The following is a 19,622-nucleotide window of genomic DNA, read 5'->3' on the forward strand; positions in this document are numbered from 1 at the left end:
TTGGCTGGAGGAATTGCTATAAGTCATTCTAAATTTTTTTTGGTAGGCAATAGCTTTGTTATTAAAACCACATACAATTTTCAAAATTTTTATGGCAGTCCAATGCAAATGATACACAATAAATCAAAAGTCTTCACAAGTAGTAACCTTATAGAATCTTTATCTGGAAAGATGATTTTGCAGTCAGTATGGAAGCCACAGATCCTGTAATACAGGCCTTTGTTAAATGCCAATCACATTTTTCATGCCTACACCGTATTGCCAATCCAATCATTCAAAAATCATGGTCCAGCCTGGCCCCACATAATACTGAGATTTGTAGATAATACATTTTAAGTTTATTTGCCTTCTACTTCTTAAACCTTTAAGGGTCATTTTTTTCATGCTTTTTTCTGCAACCATGAGGACTATAGACTGTTTAAATGAAAGCTGAGATTTTTATGTAATCCCATGATTCCAAAAACTGGGGTTTTATGAGCAAACACCAAATATCGTAAAACCTTGGATAAACTTGTGAGGCTTGGCAGCATTAGGGGTTTTAATATCCACTATAGTGCTTTTATATGTTAACTACAATCCTTTTTATGTTGTGCATTTGTATAATTTAGTCTCTGTACCTATTCAACTGAAAAGTTCTCTGTAGTTAACTTGAACCTCATTGACAAAATGAAGGAAAGGCATGTGCCCATGGGAGGGGGTGTGTGTGTGTGTTTGTTTTTGGATAACCCAACATTTTGCTGCAACTGACAGCCTGAGCCCCAGCCGCTATCAGCTTGGATAAATGGATTCTACTGTACTGGGGGAGGGAAGGGGGATTTGCAAACCTCAAGTGAATGCAAAATTGTAGACTGTGCAAAGTAAGCTAATTAAAACCAAAATTGCGGTGGAAGCCTAATATTGTGGGAGCCACAATATCGCAAATTAAGTAGGGCCTTACTTATAATACAATTAAGTTCTATGATTGATAAGATGTATTTGTTATTGCAGATGTTTTCTGTGATTTATGAAAACATGATCCATTGAAAGATGTTTTTAACTCATTAGAAATAGCCTGTTACCACAGCTGTTAATAATAAAAACTGGATTAGAAATTCCTTTCGCTTATTAATCATATAAACTAAGATACCATAAAAAAAAAATCCATCAAGTACTGAGGTAAATTGAGATACTGAAGAGAGAAGAAACACTAGGATACATTATGGGAAAGTAGCTTTTCCCTCCTCAAAGGAATTTTCTTTGTCCTAAACCAATATATAAGGAATGAATTTGGGGATGTTAGTTAGAAGCAAAGTGAGCTACAAACTTCTCCACTCTCACATTGGTAACGTATGTTTTTTGTCTGTAGTCTGCACAGTGCGTATTCAGTACCGATCAATTGTCTTAAATAAAAATTGAACTGAGTTAAGTTATTTGCTATCACTCTTCATTAAATCCAAACATGCAATAGCAGCGTGCGATGGTTCAGCCATGATTCAATCTAACCTTTTGGGGGGTGGGGGGAATAGTTGAGCCATTTCCTTTAATGATTTAAAGGGTTCTCAAAAGTATTTCTAGGCCAATCTTTTTTAATCCTCCAAACTTTTTATATCCTCCATAATTTATATTATGCAACTGTATTGTGTTTGTACGTTTGCATATATTACTCCTAGAATTCAGTTAAGTGTAGCACAGGTAATTGGGTTAATTAACCTTAAAGTTTGCCATACTCATTTTAAACCAAATGTTATAAACCAGATATTCTTTAATATGACCAGTCTTAATTCTTATTTTGAGCTAGTGTCCGAGATGCTGACAATGTTATTGTGCTATCAAGATTTGCTGGCTGAGACCAAACCAAGACCCTACACTCAATTAAGGCTGTGTCTACACTAGACAATTTTGTCAACAAAACAGTGGAGGTGTGCACACTACAATGCTCCTCCTGCCAACAAAAGTGCTCCTGTTTTGCCACCAAAATAAAACAACCTCGACAAGAGGCATAGAGCTTTTTGCAGCAAAATTAGATCAACAAAGCGTCAGTGTAGACCAGTGGCTCTCAAACTTTTGTACTGGTGACCCCTTTCACATAGCAAGCCTCTGAGTGCAACCCCCCCCCCCCTTATAAATTAAAAACACTTTTAAATATATTTAACACCATTATAAATGCTGGAGGCAAAGCGGGGTTTGGGGTGGAGGTTGACAGCTCGCACCCCCCATGTAATCACCTCGCGAGCCCCTGAGGGGTCCCGACCCCCAGTCTGAGAATCTGTGGTGTAGATGCTGCGTTCTTTATGTCACCGTAACTGGCCTCCAGGAGGTATCCCACAATGCCCATTGTGACTGCTCTGCTCACTGTTTTGAACTCCACTGCCTTGAATCCATCTACACAGGCATGTGCTCCTCCCCTTTCAAAGCCCCAGGAAGTTTTGAAACTGCTCCACATGGAGAGCTTACATAGCTGCTGCCCAGCTGAGCATGCCAGCAGCAAACACACTCCTGCCTGGACTACAGGGGAGGAGATAGAACTCCCACAGCCTCCTCTCCCCACAGACCCAGGAGAACTCAGAGGGAATCAAACTAACACAGAATCCTGCTCCCTCTGGCCCTAGGACCACAGCGGCAGGCAGGCAGGGCAGGCTGCTACTGGGAGGAGTGGGAAGAGCCTCCTGCTGTGCAGAGCCAGGGAGTGAGGCAGAGGCTGATGTTGGGGTGTCCCCCTCCACTCACCCATGTACCGGTCTCTGCTGAGATGGGGTGCCGGAGGACACCAGCTGTCTGTGCACCAGCTTCTGCCTCAGATTAAGTTCAGACAGCCACTGGAAGCAACCAAAGAGACAGCATGCTGACACACACACTCTCCCTCAACACACTGTCTCTCACTCACCCCTAGGGTTACCATATGTCCTCTTTTTCCCGGACATGTCCGGCTTTTCGGCACTCAAACCCCCGTCCGGGGGGAATTGCCAAAAAGCTGAACATGTCCGGGAAAATGGCGGCTCTGCTCCTCCCCTGACTCTTCGGCTCTGTTTAAGAGCCGAGCTGCCCCAGCGCTGCCGGCTTCGGGCAGCCCCCATGCCTCCGGACCCTGCGCCGCCGGAGCCCGGGAGGGGAAGTGCCCGGCTGGGGGTGCAGGGTCCGGAGGCATGGGGGCTGCCCGAACCCAAGCACTACCGGCTTCACAGTTTGCCGGGCAGCCTCCAGACCCTGCGCCCCCAGCTGGGCGCTTCCCCTCCCGGGCTCCAGCTGCGCTGGGGAGGCGCCGGCCGGGGGCGCAGGATCTGGGGGCTGCCCGGCAAACCGTGAAGCCGGTAGCGCTCGGGCAGCCCTTTCCGCGTGGCTGGGAGTGGGAGGGAGGAGGGGCGGAGTTAGGGCGGGGAAGGGGCGGAGTAGGGGGCGGGGCAGGGATGGGGATGGGGAAATGGGCGGGGCCAGGGCCCGTGGAGGGTCCTCTTTTTTTATTTATTAGATATGGTAACCCTACTCACCCCATCCCCCAACCTGTGGGCTTCTTGTGTTAGTGTTCAGCAATGTCAGTTAGTGCCTTTCATATGGCTCAATGTATTCATTTGTTACAATGGGTTATCATTCCAGCAGAGGGAGCTATAGGACCATCATAGCAATGGCTGCAGGACATCTGGAAATGCCACTTAATGTCAAGACCATACTGATCTTGGCAAGATCTAGTGCTCGCAGAACATGACTGGGAGGGAAACATGGAGGAAATAGAAAGTGGGGGGTGAAATAAAGGTCTTGTCTACACAGGAGAAATTGACCAGCCGAGCTATTCTGGCATAATTCCCCCCTCTGAACATGATATTCCAGAATAAAAGTGATTTTATTCCAAATAGTCTGCTTTATGAGTGGAGTACTTATTCCAAAATAAACTCACTTTTACTTCAAACTAGAGCAGTGGTTCCCAAACTTCAACAACCTGTGAACCCCTTTCACTAAAGTGTCAAGTCTCACGAACCCCCTCCTAAAAAATGAATATTTCCAGGGATTTTCTCCTTTATCCGAGTATAAATTATAAAAGCAGTGATCTGGGAAATATAAAATTTGTTTTTATGACATGCATATTACACACTATTTATTAATCATTACAGTATTATTACATTATGAAAATGGCAACACTCTTCCAATACCTCACTTTTGTAGCTTGTATCACTTTGAATAAGCCTGTTATAAGACAAGGCTCCTATGTTTCATCAAGGAGTATCAGATGTGAAACATCATGAAGGTATTTAAAAAGCCAACTCAAAGAGTTCCTCCTACACAAGCATTCAGGTCTTGAGCAGTCCAGGCAAACAATGCACAGTACAACAAAGCTTAAAAACTTGTTCTTCATAATAATTTAAAAAAAAAAAAAAAAACCACAATAATAGCTGCCTATTTAATTTTAAAAACAGCAAAAAATATCCACCTCCCTTTCCATTTCTTAGAATGAGTCTTGAAGTTTAAATCTTCTCAGTGTGAGAGATATGCTTGCTTTGATCTGCTTAGCTCATGGAAGTCCAGTGGCCCAGTGCTGCCCACGGTCCCTAGGACCAGCTCTGTCCGCCATTATGGAATTTCCCCACCCCCCCACCCCGAGAACCCTCTGTAACATTTCACAGACCCCCAGGGATTCACGAATCCCAGTTTGGGAACCACTGGACTAGAGCATCCACGCTGGGAGCTATTGCACATGATCACTATCCCTCCTCTCACCCCCCACATACCCTGGAGCAGGACACAAATCCACAGGACTTAAAAGCTAAAAGAGTTTGGGGGTGGGGGGGAGAGGTAAGATGGAAGAGGAAGAAAGAGGGTGAGAAAACCTCTCTCTCATAGCAAAGGCAGCAGGAACTGCCACAGCATGAGCATGGGCTTTACGGTTCGGTTTCTTCCTTTCACTAGGAAGCTGTGCGCAGCACCCGCTTCCTCAGGAGAATAATAGGGGATTGTTAGTCTGAGGCCGGACCCGCACGTCTGTATCAGATTATGAACTCCTTTTGTGTGTTCTATGCCCCAGGCAGCCAATTGTACTGAGTTCCAGACAGCAGCACTGCCCAGGAAAGGTACTTGACACCTCATGACGGGCTATCACTGAGAAGCCATCACAGAGCGATTTGGAGCCACTGACTTTGATTGGCTGAATGGCTGGCCCACCGCCAAGGGAACAATGGATTTTCTGCACAGGGGCCCACAGGTGAGGAGAAAGTGGAGAGAGAGGCAGCTAGAGTTTTCCAGCTGAGCATGTGGCAAGGGGACAGAGACTTTATTTGAGAGCAAGTCTCTGCTCTGAGCACAGGGAGCCACATGGTAGCAGGACTCTCTAGGGTTGCCAGGTATCTGGTTTTCTACTGGAAAGTATGGTCGAAAAGGGAACCTGTCAGATGTACTGACCAGACACCAAGAGTCCGGTTACAGGTGGGGGGAGCGGGGGAACCAGGTCATCAACCCGTTCCAGCTCCTGCTCAGTCAGGGCTGCCTCTTACCTGCATCTCATGGGCAGGCAGGCAGCCGGCTCCACATCAGGCTGCAGCTCCTGTCCCAGCCCTGGAGCAGAGGAAGCCCAGCTGGGAGGATGAGGGAGAGTAATGAGCCTTGAGTGAGGGGGAAGAGGTGGAGCAGGGGCGCAGCCTTGAGGAGAAGAGTCAGAGCAGGGGCGAGGCCCGTTTTCAGCAAAGTAGAAAGTTGGCAACCCTAGACTCTGCCCAGCCTGAAACACTGACAAACCTGAGAGTCACAGAAGGGGAGAGATCAGACATGGGGAGGGGGCAGCTCAGGAGCATTGTTCTTTTCAGAGATCTGTAGCTTTTGAGTGCTTTTACAGGCAAGAAGATTGTGGCTAAGAAATTCCATTGCTACACCTACGTTCCCTGCCACATTATCCCTGAAGGGTCGGACGAGAAGCCCAGAGAGCCCACAGCCCAGCTGAAGTTCTGTGGGACACTCAGGAGGTCTCAGACACTGGTTTTGGAGTCGCCCATCCTCCCTCCTAAGGAGGCAGACAGGGGGGCTGAGCCCAGGAGTGCCCCTTATAGGCCCAGAGCTACAAACAGTGACAGGACTCTCTCAGACCCATCTGGCTTAGAAGCACTTGAGATCCAGCGATGGGGTCCACTCACAACTGACTGGTGACCATCTAGGGAAGTACCAGGTCAGCCTGGGACACCCAGATTACAGTCATCGCAGTCCTCCCAGAGAGGCCAGGCTGGCATTTACATGGCACTGCAGCAAGAAGACTCATGCACCTGCCCTTATGTAGTTCACAAGTATAGTAACATGGAGTGACTCTGACAGCAGAGTCACGTGGGCGTCTCCTCACCCTTCCTGTTTCTGACAGGTTTGTTTACCTCACCTTTCTCCTCGGTTACAGAGGTGCTCTCACTGGAAGCCGGTACTTGGGGATTGGGTAAGAATGTGATCAGGAGGCTCCTTGGCAATTTACCTTTAACCTCCTTTAATTAAAAAAAAAAAAAAAAAAAAAAAACACCCACCAACTTAATGATGCTGGCTGTTTACAGTGCTAAAGTCCTCAACGAAAGAATACCCGACTGCCAGATGACCTGTGATACCTTCCACACCCCCACTCCCGGAAGTCTTCTACTGCCCCTGAGAGAGGAGACACTGATAAAGTCAGATGTCAGTTAGATAACATGTTGCCACTGCAAGGTCTTTACAAACACCAATTCAGCTTCACAACACCCTTGTTATCAGACCTTGTGTGCTGGTGGAGAAACTGAGTCATTGAGAAATAGGAAGTGAGTGGCCTAAAGTCACAATGCAGTTACTAGGCAGAGCTGGGATTAGAACCAAGTGATGCCCGCTAACCACTAGACACCACTGCTTCATGGATTAGCAAAATGAACCATAAGCAGGTCTGACAGGATACAGCAGCTTTTCTGACTTTGTGAGTATCGGATGCCATCTTGTTGCCCAAGTGGTGGTTAAGAGACTCAAATTTCAAAATGCAGACCCTGATCTGAATGTACTCAGTTGGAGTGTCTGAGTTCTGGACAGAGAGGGTGTTTCAAGAGGAGTTTATGTTAAAATCCATCTATAGTGACCACTCAGGAGCAAATTCTGTAGCTGAGGTCGTAAAGAGATTCCATTTATCTTTCCTTCCCGTTTTCACATGATCATGATGCACCGTCTGGAAAATTGAGGAGAAGAATAGAGAGTGCAGATCCCAAGATTTTTGGATGTTCCTGTGGGTTTTTCCTACAATTCAGTTTTCTGGAAATTCCAAACTTTTTTAATTAAAAAGAAAATTATGCAACCAAGCAGCAAACACAATTCGACTTTGTAGCGAGTGCAAGACCATCACACCGTCTCCAAACCACACCAAAGGCAAATTTCTTGGCACAGTTAGATCCTGACAACACTGCTGTAATTTTAGCAGGCAGGGCCCAACTCACGTATGTAATCCTCACAATGAAGACAGACTGGCTGCTGTGATTAACCCAGCCTTGCAGAAAACTATAACAGAAGGGAAAACATACCCTTTTCCGCCTCCCGTTCTCCTTGATGGACGTATGAATGTCAAAACCTAAGCTATTCTAATGCTAAATACTATTTTTGAAGTGATCAGACTAAGCACAACAAATTTCTTTAACCAAAAAAAAACCAAACCCCAACCTCACAATAAATTAAGTGCAAAATACTACATTATTGCAACAGGTTTCAGAGTAGCAGCCGCGTTAGTCTGTATCCGCAAAAAGAACAGGAGTACTTGTGGCACCTTAGAAACTTATGCTCTAATAAATTTGTTAGTTTCTAAGGTGCCACAAGTACTCCTGTTATTATTGCAACAGTAAGTTTATTAATTTAAATGCACAAAGGACTTTTTTCCTCTCCCCAATTCCTAATGAGTTTGTGTTCTAGCATACAGGCTTTTTTTGGTAGACTGAATTATTACAGTATTTCCATTTGATTACATTTACTTTAAGGCTGTTGCAAACTTGGCAGTTGTTAACAGTCACTGAACTACCAGCGTCTAACTCATTATGAGGAGACACTGAAACAATGTTCTTGAAGCTTGAACTGAGGCCTTGGCTACACTTGCGGATTCACAGCGCTGCCGCGGCAGCGCTGTGAAGCACGAGTGTAGTCACGCCGCCAGCGCCGCGAGAGCTCTCTCGCAGCGCTGCAAGAGCTCTCTCGCAGCGCTGCAAGAGCTCTCTCGCAGCGCTGCAAGAGCTCTCTCGCAGCGCTGCAAGTACTCCACCTCTCCGAGTAGGATGACCAGATCACCCAAGTCAAATATCGGGACGCGGGGGGAGGGCAAAAAAAAAATAAAAAACCAAACACCCTTCCTCCACAAGCGCTGGAGGGAGGCCCAGGAGATGCAGGGAAGCGCGGGGCCACGGTGAGCGAGAATCCGGCCTGGCCCCGAGTACAGGCAGGACTCAGTCGGGCGGTAGGGAGAGGAGGGGGGCGGCCCACGGGGCCAGGCGGCGGCTGTTCTCCCCCCCGGGCAGCGGGACTCAGGAGCAGCCGCTGCTGCAGCTCCCACTGCCGCGGGGGGAGGAAGCGGACGATGGCCAAGCTCGGCGGCTGCGGCTCTGGCGCCCGGGCCTGCTGCGGGGACCCAGCAGCGTGTACGCTGCGCCCAGCCCAGCCCCTGGCCAGTCGCATCTGGGCTGCTGCCCAGCTGGTGCTATCCCGCGGCGGCCCCGGAGTGGGGGCAGCAGGCCCCAGCCCCCCCGTCCCGCTCAGGTCCCGCAGGGGAACAAACAGGGCTGCCGATGCCTCCACCCCGGGGCCTCCCGCAGGATTGCACCAGCTGGGCAGCAGCCCAGACATGACTGGCCAGGGGCTGGGCACAGTGTGCGCCCTGCTGGGTCCCCGCAGCAGGCCCGAGCCTGGGCGCCAGAACCGCAGCCGCCGAGCTTGGCCATCGTCTGCTTCCTCCCCCTGCGGCAGTGGGAGCTGCAGCAGCGGCTGCTCCCGAGTCCCACTGCTTGGGGGGGAGAACAGCTCTGGAGCAACATCGGTCGGGACGCGGGACAAACAAGGAAATATCGGGACAGTCCCGATAAAATCGGGACGTCTGGTCACCCTATCTCCGAGGGGAGTAGCGTGCAGCGCTGCAGGCGCTGATTACACTGGCACTTTACAGCGCTGCATTCGCTGCTCTCAGGGGTGGCGTTTTTTCACACCCCTGAGCGCAGCAAGTGCAGCGCTGTGAATTGCCAGTGTAGCCAAGGCCTGAGAGATGTTTCTCCCTCCCCACCCTCCCAAGGAGGGTTAGGAGGACTAGAGGGAAAAGGCTAGGTTTTCTAGTCTCATCATTCCTGCCATCCCATGCCACTCTGGGCCAGATTCATGAATAGCATTGTGGGTAAATATTTTTCATTTAAGAACAAATCCCAAATAAACAGCCCATTTGATATTTAATCTGTGTTTGAACTTTGTAATCTATTGCTAAGGCTATTTGTCAATTTCCATTATTAATAAAGCACTCCAGGATGAAAAAAAATGAATAAGCGCTAAGTGTTGCTAAAAGCAGTTTGCATGCACAATAAGTAATATATGAACACACTGCTATTGGAGGTGGGAGGCGGGGAAGAAATCCTTTTTCTTTTCCTTGTATATAGTTCAGCTGCCTCCACTGGGACTATAGCTTTAGGCCCAGATCCTGCCTTACATATACAAGTACTGGACGGAACTACTTAAATGAGAAAGGTTTATAAGTTTGTGGTCTTAAGAGTTACCAGACTGATAAGCACCTGGCACAGATAAAGCTACAAAAACAAAGGCTATTGTCTCATCATACCATCCTTTGCGTGTAGGAAGCGGAGGCAAGGGAAATGCCTGAATGAATTTCAACACGTGCAGAGTCCTTTGTGAGCGATTTTGAAACCTCTCACAAATAATGACTGGGGGAAAAAGGTGGGTGGATTAAATAGTTTTATTCCTGTTTTCAGATGGGTTTTTCCCAGAAGCTGTGTTTGTGGGGGGAGGGAGAGAGAAATGAGAAGAAGAGAAATGCTCTCTTTTTTTAAAGGGGGGAAATGTGAACAAAATCATATTTATAACAGGAACTGGTTGGTCACGATCTGCTTTATCCAGCACATTTCTGAGATTTTTAAAAGGGCACGGGTGAGGTTCCCACCCCACCGCCTTCTCCCAAAATGAGAGGAATTAAATGAAACCATCCAGCACATGTCTATCGGGGCTGCCATCCCCAGAGCCTGCTCAGGAGGTTTCATAAATTTGTTTTTGTTTTGACAGCTAAGAACAAGTACAACTGTGTCTATCATTTCAGCCCTCGGGGGCCAAGCCGTCACGTGGCCGCCACACCACACAATACAGCTGCCCTGCCTTTCCTCCACATGATTAGATGCCCAACAACTCAGGAACAATATAGCAACAACAAGAAGTGTAAGTCTCTCAGTTCAGCCTCTCTCCTCCTATCCCCATGTGGTATGAAGAGGTAATCACCAACTCTCAGCCAATCCAAAAGAGACAGGTAAGCAACAAGCCAAGCGATCTCTAGCCACTTTTATAAACTACTGTCCACGCACCAGTTGTCTAGATCTAAGGGCAGGAGTCCTATAGTCATATCACACTTATGCTCCTCTAGCAGCCCCATGAAGCATCTGCTCTCACTCTATAGCATACAGCTCCCATGAGGGTATCAGTAGTTGGCCAGGGGATTAGGTGAATCATAATTACGTTTTCATTCCTCGTCTCTCACCATCCATTAAAAGAGATGTATTCAGTCCCTCCCAGCCAGGTCCTCCTCAGTTCTGGATTCCTTATAAGCAGCTTTGCCAACTACTGCAGAGCCTCCTTTGAAGCTCCATCTGTGCTGTTGGGTCCCATGAAGCACACAGGAAAGGACAAAAGATTCTGGGGCAGGGACAAGGCATGGATGGCAAGATAGAGGAAGGGATGCCAAAAGATGGGAAATGGGAGAGAACTCCAGCCTCAAAAGGTCTGTACCCATTTTGAGAGAGACAAGGTGGGTGAGGCCATATCTTTTACTGGACCAACTTCTGCTGGTGAAAGAGACAAGCTTTTGAGCTCCATAGAGCTCTTCTTCAGGCCAGCATTTTGCTCAGCTCAGCACTGCTATTTCAAAGAGACAAAAAGCACCTTGTTGCTAGAAGCTCTTCTCACTGAGAATACACTGTTAAAAGCTGCTTTTAATGCATGCAAATGGCGCTGGACTGACAGCTGAGACAACTCTCTACAGCCCACATTGGTGACTAGATGATAACAGCTTTAGCCAGCACCACAGGCCGGATTTGAACTGGCAGCCTAAAGAGGTAGGAAGTACTTGATCCTGTTGCCAGGTCCTGGATCCATTTATAACCTGCAAATATGCATTTTATAAGACAGTGGGCACCATTTTGGATAACACTGGTGGTAGCTATCATGTGAAAACAAAACTGACATCATATGAAACAAGCAGCTTGCGAAGGCAGAGTCAGATTTTTCTGTCTTAAAGTGTAAGTGTTTTAAAATGTTGCCCAAAAGCTACTGGAATTAGCCCTACAATTATGAGAGTTTCTGTCCAGTTGCAATGCTGGTTTCATGATCTCAGAGACCCTGGGCCCCTACAAAGGAGATCAGCTTCCAATAACCTCTCCAGCCAGGGCCGGCTCCAGGGTTTTGGCCGCCCAAGCAGCCAAAAAAAAAAAAAAAAAAAAAAAAGCCATGATCACGATCTGCAGAGGCAATTCGGCGGGAGGTCCTTTGCTCTGAGTGGGAATGAGGGACCGTCCAACCGAATTGCCACCAAATACCTGGATGTGCCGCCCCTCTCTGGAGCAGCCGCCCCAAGCATCTGCTTGCCAGGCTGGTGCCTGGAGCCGGCCCTGTCTCCAGCAGCCTTTGACTTAGGGTTCGAGCCAGCATTGAGGTCAGTGGCAGGATCAGGTATGGAAGATGTCAAAGTTCAAGCCCTTACTCACATTGCACAGCTTATTCTCCTGAAGAAGCACCTCACTATTGGATCTTTCAAATGGTGAGGAAGAGTAAAGCCAAGTTTTCTCTTTAACCAAATTCACTTATTCCGAGTTGATGTTTAATGTTTAAGAAGTTGTGTACTCACTCACTCCCATCCCTACCTGCAGGTGTGCATCATTTTTATTGCAAATAGGAGAATTATTTCTAAGAGCACTTGAAGAGTATCATAAGTAAGGAAGAATGCTCTATGCCTGAGTGTAGAGCTGGTCCAATAAGGCAGGAGAACAATCAAGTGTGCTTTGTATCCAAAAAGAGATAGTACTATCTGAATGCTTGTAGCAAATAAGCTATAAAGATAGGGTATTTGTTTGCAGGTGCTGTCTTATGCACAGATCTGGTTCAAACGTACCAGTTTAATTTAAGATATAACAAGCCGAGACATACATTTTAGAACTGGTGGCCACTTAAAGGCAGACACAACACAAAGCACTAAATATTTAAGTCTAACTATACTTGCTCTAATGATCTATTAAAGAATTAAGAAAAGCTTTAGCCAAGACATAACCGAAAGCTCATGCATGTGCACATGCACTATTGAATAAATGGCATTTATTCAATACACACATTCACACAAATGGTATTTCCTAGGTTCTGCCCACTGAGCCCCTTTGTTGATGCAAGTACTATAGTTACCATAAAAATAAACCTTACAGTACTTATTTAGATCTGTTCATCAATGCCTGTTGATTTAAATGAGAGAGTTGAATACATTGCTGAAAACAGCATTTGGCCCAACATACACATTGTACATAAACCACAGGAACTTAAACTCTCCATAAATGGGTAAGAAGCTGTAACTGAAGCCTGAAGAACACATTATTCTCTTAACAAGAAAACAGACAGACAGACAGACAGACAATCTGTGGGAATTAATAAAAACCCAGTACAGTCAAGGGGGGAGGGGCTTGGGGAAAACTCACTATTAATTTTTTATTTTAAAAAATGCCTTTTTTTCTGTCATCCTGAGGTGCCCCAGCATGTATGCAAGCACAACTTCTGGAGAGGAAGAGTTCTCAAATTTCAATTTTCTGTGTATAGATTCTTCTATGGTCTGTTTAAACCCGATTCACTAGTGGTATTTATTGTTTCTCCTTTCCCTTCAGTTTTATCACTCCTTAACAGTGATAAAATGACTGGACTGGAGCCTGGCCTGTGGCCATGAGAATAACCCTTGTGTCAGAGGGGCGGATTATAACCAGCCCCTTTTACAAAAGATTATATTGCCAGTTGCTGAAAGTTATTCTCATGGCCACAGGCCAGGCTCCAGTCCAGTCATTTTATCACTGTTAAGGAGTGATAAAATTGAAGGGAAACGAGAAACAATAAATACCACTAGTGAATCGGGTTTAAACAGACCATAGAAGAATCTATACACAGAAAATTGTAATTTGAGAACTCTTCCTCTCCAGAAGTTGTGCTTGCATACATGCTGGGGCACCTCAGGATGACAGAAAAAAAGGCATTTTTTAAAATAAAAAATTAGGATTCTTTTTTAAAATGGAGAGTTTTCTTAAAAACAAATGGTTCCAGACTGTAAGAAAAAGAAGGAACTTGCCAAGAGACATCATAGAATCATTCTATGAAGCACATTTTTGGCATTAGCCCAAATCCACCAAGTAGACTAAACAACTAGCTAAAAGCCTTGGTAATACCCAAGAAAGGGGGGGATGGTCAGGAATTCTCCATCTCAGATCCCCACCCAGGCCTCTGCACAGTCCATGCTGAGTTTCCTACACAGAGGGAGGAACCACATTTACCTCTCCAGTTTCTATTCCCCCAGCCTCCAGTAATCTGATGCAATAACAGATCTTTCAGTTCCTCTCCGCTCCCTGCCTCACACGACAAACTATGCGGTGCTTTTTAAGGGGGGTGCTGGGGAATGGAGAGACGAAGCAATTTTGCAGAGTGACTTGTTCTGCCCCCAGCTCACGGGGCAGTCGCAGGCTGCGGGTCTGGCAGTGCCCCTCTCCTCTGAGCACGGGGACAGCCAGGGATGGCCAAACGAGAGACTGAAATGTCTCGCCTCGCCCCCAGCGCGTTGTCCTGACTTAACCGGCTGGCTGCTGTGAGTGGGGGGCGGCTGGGCTTACCTGTGGCTGCTGGTGCCGGGACCGGCTGCTCCCCGCAGGTAAACTGGCCCTCCCCGGGCGCATGGTCCAGAGCCAGCGGGCGGCTCCGGCGGAGGAAGGGGCTGTCTGCGCTGGGCAGGCCGGTGAAGCCGGGCGCTCAGCAGCCACGTCTGGGTACCTCTCTTCCCAAAGCCCGCCGTGCGCTCCCAGCCACGCCGCATCCACCTCCGAGCGAGGGAGCGCTGGTCCCAGCTCTACTCCGTCCGCGTGAGAGCGATCGGGCCAGGCAGGCATCCAGGGCTGTAAATTCAGCCCTGACAGGCTTTTCCTCCCGGGCTGCTCCGGATCAAGAGGGGAAGAAAAACACTCCACCGCAGGAACGGGTTTGGAGCCGCTGCCGGCCAGAGCTGAGAACCCGCTGCATTGTGAATGTGAAGAGGAAGTTAGTCAGTGGGAGGAAGGGGAAAGGGGTAGGAGGATAAGGGGGGCCCTAGGGAGAGGGTGGAGAAGAGGGAGGAGTTGAAAGGGAAAGACGTGCTGGCAGGAGCTGAGCCGGGACTCAGTTTGAGGGCAGCCTGCATGGGCTGAGATTGTGACCTGGGCGTGGGATTGAAGAGACTTGCAAAGTGTTTCGCGGCCACATGGAGACTTTGCCTCCGCTCACCGTGACGGCCACTGCGCTGAAGGAGCTGGCCAGGCTCAAGCCACAGCTGCACAGCATGAGTTGATGAGCGAGGCAGAGCCATGGCATTAGCAGCCCATGAGCCTGGCCAACTCCAGTGGAGTGGCATTGAGACGGCCTACCTCCCACTGGAGCCTGGGGCCCTCTGGTGGGGCCTGGGCCCACTGCTCTATGTGGGTGTGTACCCTTCTGCCACTAATTCCTCCCCAGCGAATTGAATCAATCTAGGTGTCTGACTGGTTGCAGAGGGGGATGGGGCTGATTTGGTGTCTTTCCCTTCGGAGGAGGATGCTGGTGCTCAACGAGCTGGTCCTGGCCTTGCTCGGGCAGTGGTTCAGCAGCCAAGCCCACCCCATGCACCCCGGCCCACCTCCAGAAGGAATTTTTCTGCAGGGGGCTACACTGGGTCTCTGCAGGTGTCCTGAGCCTCCCCTGTGGGGAAAGCAGACTGGGCCACGTCTGCAGCCACAGCCAGGTCTACACCTTCCACCTTCAGATCCTGCACAGACTCCTCTACAGTGCAGGTAGAGTGTGCAGGCATGTGCCTTCCTCCACCGCCTCTATCATAACTATAAAGGGAAGGGTAACAGCTCTCCTATGTACAGTACTATAAAATCCCTCCTGGCCAGAGACTCCAAAATCTTTTACCTGTAAAGGGTTAAGAAGCTCAGGTAACCTGGCTGACACCTGACCCAAAGGACCAATAAGGGGACAAGATACTTTCAAATCTTGGGGGGGGGGGGGGGGGAAGGCTTTTGTTTGTGCTCTTTGGGAGTTCGTTCGCTCTTGGGACTCAGGCCTGGTCCCCACTTAGTCCAGACTTCGGACTAAGGTACGCAAATTCAGCTACATTAATAACGTAGCTGAATTCGAAGTACCTTAGTCCGAACTTACCGCGGTCCAGATGCGGCCGGAAGTCTCCCCCCGTCGACGCCACGTACTCCTCTCGGCGAGCTGGAGTACCGGCGCCGACTGTGAGCACTTCCGGGATTGATCCCAGAACATTGATGGCGTGCCGCCGGACCAGCCGGTAAGTGAAGACTAGGCCTGAGAGGGACCAGACATCAATCCAGGTTCTCCACATCTTTCTAAACAAGTCTCTCATATTTCAAACTTGTAAGTAAACAGCCAGGCACGGCGTGTTAGTTTTCCTTTGTTTTCTCAACTTGTAAATGTACCTTTTACTAGAGTGTTTATCTCTGTTTGCTGTACTTTGAACCTGAGGCTAGAGGGGGGTCCTCTGAGCTCTTTAAGTTTGATTACCCTGTAAAGTTATTTTCCATACTGATTTTACAGAGATGATTTTTACCTTTTTTCTTTAATTAAAAGTCTTCTTTTTAAGAACCTGATTGATTTTCTCCTTGTTTTTATATCCAAGGGGGTTGGATCTGTATTCACTAGGAGTTGGTGAAGAGTTTCTCAAGGCTTCCCAGGGAAGGGAATCCACTTGGGAATGGTGGCAGCGGACCAGATCTAAGCTGGTAGTTAAGCTTAGAAGTTTTCATGCAGGCCCCCACATTTGTACCCTAAAGTTCAGAGTGGGGAAGCAGCCTTGACAGCCTCAGAGACCAGCAGCTCTTTTATCTCCACCTGAGACATCTCCCCTGAGATCTTCTTGACTGGGACCTCCCCAGGAGCTGGAAGCTAGTGTCAGCACCCAGGTCCGTAGCAACTGCCAAGGCGAGGATCTCCATGCCAAACCTCTGCTACACAACCCCCATCTACGTGTGCAAGTGACGGAGTTACCCTTGGTGTGCCGGAGGTTGGTCCTGACTGGCACCCCCAGACTGAGGCCTTCTGAACTATGCTCAGAGGGGCTGGGTGGACCTGCAGCAGTTGGCCAGTGCATCCCATCATGTGACCCAGAAGGCAAGGGCAGACTGGACTCATGCTTCTCATGCTTTCCTCACACAGGTCCTGCAGGAGGGTGCTCTCCACCCACCCCTCACCCTCTGGAACATGCCATCAGGCCCATGCCCCATGAGGCCCCCAGCACAACATCTGAGCTGGCTGCACAATATCCAGCTGGTCTACCTCCAAACCACACCCAGAAAACATCTGTGCATGCTCATGTTTCACACCATCCATTTCCTTGCCCTTATGTCCTGCCCTGACGCCAGGTTCTGCCATTTATGGATAGTGAGGAACCTAGCAGACCAGCCTGTATTCCACAGCCCACTGGGGATATTCGTTGGTGGCTCCTCCACAGAGCTGTGAGCACGGGCACGTAACCTGGCACAGTCCATGAAGTCCTCTGACTCCTGTCCTTTTTGTGATGAGAGGTAGATCCTGGCGCACGTCTATGTAGAATGCGTTAGGTTACAGCCCCTCTTCCAGCTCCTCCAAAACCTTTTACTGAGATCCTTGCTGCACTTCTCCCCACATCTCCTGATCTACACACACCCAATCCATGGCTCCACAAAGTCACAGGACCACCTCAACAACCTCCTCCTGGTGCTGGCCAAGATGCCATCCATCATACCCAGAGAAGGAAGCTGGATGGGGGAGTGGTTGGTGACTGTAGGGTTTATTTCCGTTCTCTCGTTTGGTCAGGTCTCCAAGCAGTGTCCATATACACCTTAGACGCCTTTGAGGAGCAGTGGGTGTTGTCAGGGGGGGATCTCTGCTTAGTGTCCTCCTCTGGATCCCTTTATTTTTTACCTTTGACCTCACTCCCATGAGTCGGGTCCGTTCCCCGCCCCCCCATTTGTTGTCCCCAGAAATCATTTGTGGTCTGGTTTAAGGAGGTAGGCCTAGACCCACCTGCCCAAGTACTACAAATAGTATTAGAGCTTCAACCCACCAATGACTAGGTATCTAGCTAAGGTTTAAAGCACCATTTAACTTCAGCTGGAGATTTGTGGTTGTGGACAGGGGTCAGATGAAGGGTAACACTTGAGTTGTACCTGGAACAAAATACTGCAGTGAAGACAAGTTGTAAAACCACTCTGAAGTGAGGAAACCTCCCTTCCATGCTAGTGAGAGTTGGTGGAGTTTGGGGTTGGGCTAGGATTGTTTTTCTTTTGAAGAGTGATCTCACCGTAGAGCTAACTAACTTTTATCTCGGGGCACATACAGGAATGGCCCTAGAACATCAGCAGGAAGTGGGCTAAGCAGGGGCATCAGTTTCTGAGAAACTAAACTGTCACTCAAAAAAAAAAACCCTCTGAATGTGACCCATACAGTGTGTCTTCCTGAGTCAGCAGATTGACTCAAATTATATATCATATATTTCTTAAATCTATTTGCTATTCATCTCAGTCACATGTTGACTCTGGAGCCTACTTCTTGTGTAACTATTTCATGTCGTATATTAACAGAAACATCCAGCTATTCCGGGTCTGCGTATAGAGTTTGTTGATTTTGGAAAGAGATCAATTAGAACAAACACACACTTTCACTCTGTCCAACCCCACCAAATTGATTTCTGGGCACGAGTTTACACCACAGCAGGAACTAATGCAGTTTATTTCTGATAAGTACAGCAATGTAGTTACACACAGGAAAACAATCCTTCCCGCCCCGCAAGCGGAGCTATAAATGGAAAGATAACTAAATAGAGGCCAAAGATCATTCTCCCTTCTCCCCCACCCCCAAGGAAATATTTGGGTTTTAAAAACACTCCCAGACATGAGACTACTTATTTTGTCTTTAGCCAGTGGGAGGAAAGAGTTGCGTCACTGTGACGCTACTTCCTGACATTGCATCAGTCCATGATAAGGTCTTGTCCTCGCCTAATGGTGCAACATCCTATTAGGAGCCAAGAGGTCATGTGCTGGCATTGTGGGGGAGCCCTAAATAAACTGAGGGCTTGTAGCTGACCTAAGTGGGCAGACCCATAAAATCTAGGACTTTTCTTTTGAAGTCCTAAGCAGCCTGCAATATTTATTAAGAGGGAGCTCAGAATAATCTCACCCCCCAGAACGTTTTTACAGTTGTGCAGATTATTATATATTAGGACAAGGGCCATTTTTTCAGAAGTGTTGAGAGCACACAGCTCATATTGAAGTTAATGGTGCTCTCAGTGTCCCTGATATGCCATCTATTTACATGTACTTTGCACAAAAAAAAGTTAACTACCCAAAGTGCAAGGCTGTGGAGCATCAGGCCCTAAGTGCATTTCTTGCCATTGATATTTAGCCCTTACCTCTTCAAAGGGCTGTGCAAACATTAGCTAACCAACAATTAACCCTCACTATACTCCAGAAAGTATTGTCAGTGTTACAGAAGGAGACATTAAGAGGTTAATTGACTTTCCCAATACCACATAGTAAGCCAGTGGAAAGGCAGGATTAGAACTCACAGCTACCACTCAGCCATGCTGTGTCTTTCTCATCATATAGAACACTAAAGAGTGGATGGTGAATTGTCATGGGAGAACATTTCATTGCTAGATGATAAGACTGCCACAAACCCCCAGGGTCTTACTTCATTTCACCTACCTTCTGTTTAAGCTCCAACAGCTGCTACTAGGTCAGGTCTAGAACAGCATTGAGGGAGAACTGCCTACTAGTCAGCTCATTCTCTTTTATATGCTGCCTCCTGGCTCCTCCTCTCCTATATACTGCAGGAGTTGAGCTCTACTCCTGTAGAGTGACAAAGCACAAAGAAAAGAAGGCCATTAGCAGTTAACCAGCAGCAGTAGCTCTTCCTTAAATTGGAGGAGGGGGCAGGAGTCATGGTTTGTTGCATGTTCAACCCTTGCTCAACCAGGGATAGGCTGAGTACAACAATACAGGTGTATTGCAACTGATTGGTTACACAGACTAGTGTTAAACTGGTGTCACCCCCATGTGGGAACACTGTTAAATCAGTTTAGGTGTGGCTAAAATTGATGTAATTTACTTAATTTAAGGGCCTTAAATTAAGGGATTAATTACATTGATTTAGTAACTGATTTAGTTGAATCTGCAATTTCTATGTGTAGA

General features: G+C 47.8%; 1 protein-coding gene across 5 annotated transcripts in view; it reads right to left on the reverse strand.

Annotated features, from left to right (window-relative positions):
• C10H15orf39 (chromosome 10 C15orf39 homolog) overlaps positions 1–19,276 on the reverse strand; it is a 38,213-nt gene extending 18,937 nt beyond the window's left edge. For 3 of the 5 annotated variants that reach the window (XM_005311603.5, XM_005311604.4, XM_065559603.1), the window contains exon 1: positions 14,034–14,443. The gene's annotated coding sequence lies outside the window, so the exon portion shown is untranslated. Of the gene's footprint in view, positions 1–2,706; positions 2,796–14,033; positions 14,444–19,136 lie in introns of those variants that run through there. The other 2 variants (XM_065559602.1, XM_065559601.1) reach the window with 2 other exon arrangements.
• Positions 19,277–19,622: the final 346 nt, after the last annotated feature.

The sequence above is a fragment of the Chrysemys picta genome, chromosome 10 (genome assembly GCF_011386835.1).
Source record: "Chrysemys picta bellii isolate R12L10 chromosome 10, ASM1138683v2, whole genome shotgun sequence".
NCBI classification, from domain to species: Eukaryota; Metazoa; Chordata; order Testudines; family Emydidae; genus Chrysemys; species Chrysemys picta.